The following is a 4,943-nucleotide window of genomic DNA, read 5'->3' as shown; positions in this document are numbered from 1 at the left end:
ATTCCAAGTAATATTAATCTTCCCATAGTATGAGAATCGTGGCATAATAAACCTCGTCCATCGAATTGTTTGTGATAATAAACTGCAAACACGCATTATAAGATTGAAAATAGAATAAGATTGTCTTACAGATTTTGAGATAAGAACCCATCGATGATTTGGAATTGATTGCGTAAAGAATGGAAACTGAATGGAGAGAAATCAGGGATTTAAGCAATTGATTACAAATGCTAATATTTAGGAATTGAAATTGAATGTTGATGGAAGACGGGAGTCACTGGGCGGGAAAATGAGAGAGTAGAATGATGGTGAGATAGACACGTGGCATAAGTCAATGCTTAAAAGAAGACATGTGGCATGTAGGAGAGGTTTTTATTAAGCATAAGTCAATGCTTAAAAGAAGACATGTGGCATGTAGGAGAGGTTTTTATTAAGCATGGAGATTGCCCTTTCATTAAATTGCTTCTACAAACATCTATATCATCAATAAACCATGAAATAGCTCCAGAAAATACCATCCTTTTCACAAATTTTTATACCAATAATTCCCCTTTTCAAAATCTTCAAACTTATCTCTAAAATATACCAAATAGTTATTAGTATAAATAACAAAATAAACCTAATTACCAACCCTTACACCATTGCTTCTCATATTGACAGAAAGACGAAAATGACATTTATCTCAATCAATAAATCATTTTCTATACATATACCCATCTTCTAAAAATCCAACAGAGACTTAACTATAAACTTTACCGGGTTAGCCTTCCCCGGCCCTTCAGAGCTAGTGATGGCTACTTTGGTAGTGGAATTTAGAGCAGATATTGGAGATGTTGACATGAATATAGCAAACATAAAAATGATAGATTTCAACAACAAAAAAGAAAGTAAGTATTTGTCTACATTTTAGATACAGAATAATAGTATACACAATCAAGTATAGATTTGTATGCATTCATTGGAGGTAACACTGAAAATACCTTAATATGTGCTTAGACTCTTTTAAATCCATGCCATTCACTTTCTCCCTGAGGCCATGTCCTTGACTTTCTTCCTCAGGCTCAAACCTACAAACAGTAGATAAATCTGCAAGAATCACAAACGAAAAAAGAAAATTAATCTTCTGAACACCCAAAACCAAAACCGACGGTTAAACCATCCAACGGATGATGAGCGGTGGTTTCAGGGATGATAAAAAAAAAACCTGAATCACTGAAGAAGAAAAAAATACAGAATTGAATTCAAATCAACCCTAAAGATTAAGGCAACATGGAGAGGGAGAAAGGGGACATCGGTGAGGGAAGAGCAATAAATATTTTTTAGCAAAAAAGAATGTGCTAAGAGATAAAGTATGTGACCCAATCTTCGGTATTAAGAGTAATGGTGGTGTACTGGAATTAATATGAATCAAACATATATCAAAGTGAGTAAAAAATGAATCAAATCAAAAACCATATACAAATTTAAGAAATGTCAAAAAGACAAAAATGCCCATGGTACCACTTAAACAGGGAAGCTCCATTCTATTTATGCATTTAATGTGGTCTTAAGCACATAAAAATTATTTTTTTTTAAGAAATTCATTCTACCATAAGACGTATTACACTTCAAAGATGTGGTTGAAAACGAAGGAAATAAAATTAACAATTCTACCAAATATTAGTTCTATTAAAAACTAGGTTATTAATTTTAATAAGTCTTTATAGTAACATATAAAGATGTTGAAAGTAAAAAAAATGGATAATGGATTAGTGACAATTGTTTTGACCCATAACTACTCTACCTATTTTGTAACCTGTGAATTTAGATTCATTATAAATTACAAATACATGACCATTTGCTCTTAAGGATTTCCTGTATAACTTTCATTTTCCACTCTTTCTTACTTTCATTGACAATAAATATTCCCAATGCAATAATAATAATAATAATAATAATAATAATAATAATAATAATAATACCTATTGGATGCTCTCCTTTGATCACTTCCAGTGCAAGTACCCCAATGTTATATACATCAAAATCTGGCAAGAGGTCCCATCTTTTTTACTCCAGAAAGCTATATACTTTGCATTTTTGGGATTCCTTTCATTGTATAAGAAAGTTCTGTAAACAAAAAACAAATTGAAAAATAATAAAAATAAATTATGACAACTTCTCAAGTATATGTCTAAAAACATAAGGAAAAAATCTTAATATGTATCAAGGTAACTGAATATTCTAGCAAGTGCAATCTCATTGGACGAACAATCTTATTATAATACCATATCAAACCAACAGCTCACACACAAAAAATTATTTTGGATATGTTTTGCTTTGTCTTTAATTTGATATTTCCAGCAAGAGCACTCTCATTTGAATGCCAATAAATCTGATAACTAATCAAAAACATCTCTAGAGCCAAAGTGAGCTTCGAAGTGGGTGTTTCCAGAAACATATCTACAAGCACCAAGAAGATGAGCTAGTATTGATATATTAATTTGAGGTGATCGAATATATGAAATAGATATCCTGCAAGAAGCTCATAAAAAAACTAAAATAGAAGATGATAGACAGAATATTGATATATTGAAACTTTGAATCAGTGTGAAAACATGGTCAATTCAGATAGGGCAGCAAGGAAGATGATGATACCGTCTAATTAGAAGGGAAAATTGGAAAGAGTGGGATGTAACACAAAGGAGAAAGAGAGTAGATTGCACCAGTCTATTGTGTTCCTCCAAAGCGTTAGACAAAAAAGAAACAACATATGAACATTTTAGGGTTCAAATAGAAAAAAGAGATATAAGACTAACCTTTGCTGATTTTTGCATACAAGAAGAAGGTATGCCGGTTCTTTTTCCCTTATCAAGACGATTAGCGACAATGGCTAGGGTTTTTAGAGAAAAAAAGATAGTGGAATAGTCTCTTCCTATTGATAATGTTTCTAGTTTTCTACCATGAAGCAGGTGAATAAAAACCTACTAATCCAACGAGATACCCGAATCGAAGGAAGAAACACATAGTATAGATATGGAGGACGGGGTATTAAAATTTTCAATTATAGAAACTATAGATGTGTCGATAACCTTAAAAACAATACCTTCCCCCTGATCGAGAAAATTCCTAACCCAAAAACCTTCCCCTGATCGAGAAAAGTCCGAACCCAAAAACCTACAAATTAACACATTCAGTACATGAAGAAGAAGAAGACACAAAAGAAAATTGAAGCCGTTTCAAAATCGGAATGGATCAATTTGTGGATGTTGATTGTTGATTTTGAAAGGCCTGAATGGAATGCATAGTATAAATATAGAAATTGCGAGATGAATTAGGATTCCTGATTTATTGGATAACAGCTAAGGTTTTAAATTAGGATCCCTGGTTTTTTGGGATGACATCCGTTAACAAAGGAAGGGAAGATGAGTGGGAAAACAAATTTTGGGTTAAACAAAAAGAGGACACGTGGCAAAATGAAGTCTAAAAAAATGACAAGTGGCATATAGGAGAGGTTTTTATTAAGTACGGAGATTATATAAAAAATAAATAAATTGTAGAAAAAACCAGTAAGGGCAAAATAGTCTTTTTATGTTAGATAGGGACCAAACGGGAAACAAAAACAAACAGTAGGGACGGTCCGAGTTAGAAAAATAAGTTAGGGACCAAATGCGCAAATTACCACAAAGGCACAAACTATAGGGACCATTCATGTAATCTTCTCTCTCTCTCTCTCTCTCTCTCTCTATATATATATATATATATATATATATATATATATATATATATATATATATATATATATATATATATATATATATATATTTCATACACATGTATGCAGGCAAATTACATGGTTGAAAAAAAATGTCATAAATTTCATATGCATATGTATGTATATAATATGGAACTTGAATGCAAAATGAGATGCATACATTTGTCATATATTTGTAAATTCGGTCAAACTGGAATGCCAAAAAAAACATGTAATACATATAATGGCATTATGAATTTGTACACAAATGTATGATCAAAAACCACAACTGGAATTACCCAGAAACCAACGCTGTAATAACATCATTTTTAACATTGGAAATAAACAATAAAGTACAATGTTAATACAATTGCAAGATCACTTTGACACAACAATCCAACTTACCTTCCACATAATAACCATAATATTGAAAAAAAAAAGTCAACGTGAGTTAATCGGATAATACTTTTTTGCAAAAATAAAAAACCACTAGTGGTTTTATCTTTAAAAAGTTAGAGATTATTTTTGAAATAAATGAAATTACAATGACTTTATTTACATATTTACCAAATATACAAAAATAAATAAATAAATAAATAATAAGCATTGGTTTAAAAAAGCAAAGAACATTTTAATAACCAATGCCTAATACCATGAGTGGTTGCGGCGTCACAAAAGTAATATTTATCTATAAATGAATGTCACATTTATTATATATGAGTGTTGGTATAAAAGGTAATACTTATTATATAAAGAATATAGATCCATAACACATAACAATCCTAAAAATAAAAATCTATAACATGAATCATAACATAAATCCATAAAACAGAAATCCAAAAAGATCCTAAAGTCAACCAAGTAATCCAAACTTCTTTCCCGCACATTTCACCCATGGCTAACAAGTTTGAAGACTTGGGGCGTAACCAGATTTTCTTATTACCAGCATTTTCAGCCAATAGCATAACAGCACTGGCGTACTTCAAATCAAATTTTCCCACTCCAATCCTTCCAATTTCTCCATACATTCGCTCATCACCTTGTCAAGTTTATTTCCTTGCGTGAACGCCTATAGAGTCTTGAAAATTTCCTTTCCAACTTCTCTTATGTCATCATCTAGTGTGTCTTGGGTGCATTTCGTTTTCCTCCTTTGTTTTTTTGACCAAACAGAGGAATCTTTAATTGCAGGTGAGGCACTTGTAGGTGGCGGTCC

The 4,943-nt window shown here is 31.6% G+C and overlaps 1 long non-coding RNA gene across 3 annotated transcripts; it reads right to left on the bottom strand.

Annotated features, from left to right (window-relative positions):
- Positions 1-653: 653 nt before the first annotated feature.
- On the bottom strand, positions 654-3,378 carry LOC145070665 (uncharacterized). 3 transcript variants are annotated; one of them, XR_013690032.1, is made up of 3 exons: positions 2,796-3,378; positions 1,962-2,439; positions 654-1,086 (listed from the first exon to the last, which is right to left on the bottom strand). It is a non-coding gene; the product is annotated as an uncharacterized LOC145070665 (long non-coding RNA). The 3 variants fall into 3 exon arrangements; XR_013690031.1 differs by having other exon boundaries at positions 1,962-2,106; XR_013690030.1 differs by having other exon boundaries at positions 1,962-3,378.
- Positions 3,379-4,943: the final 1,565 nt, after the last annotated feature.

The sequence above is a fragment of the Lactuca serriola genome, chromosome 8 (genome assembly GCF_051521515.1).
Source record: "Lactuca serriola cultivar US96UC23 chromosome 8, Lser_US96UC23_V15, whole genome shotgun sequence".
NCBI classification, from domain to species: domain Eukaryota; kingdom Viridiplantae; phylum Streptophyta; class Magnoliopsida; order Asterales; family Asteraceae; genus Lactuca; species Lactuca serriola.
This window is presented reverse-complemented; position numbering and strand designations above follow the sequence as displayed.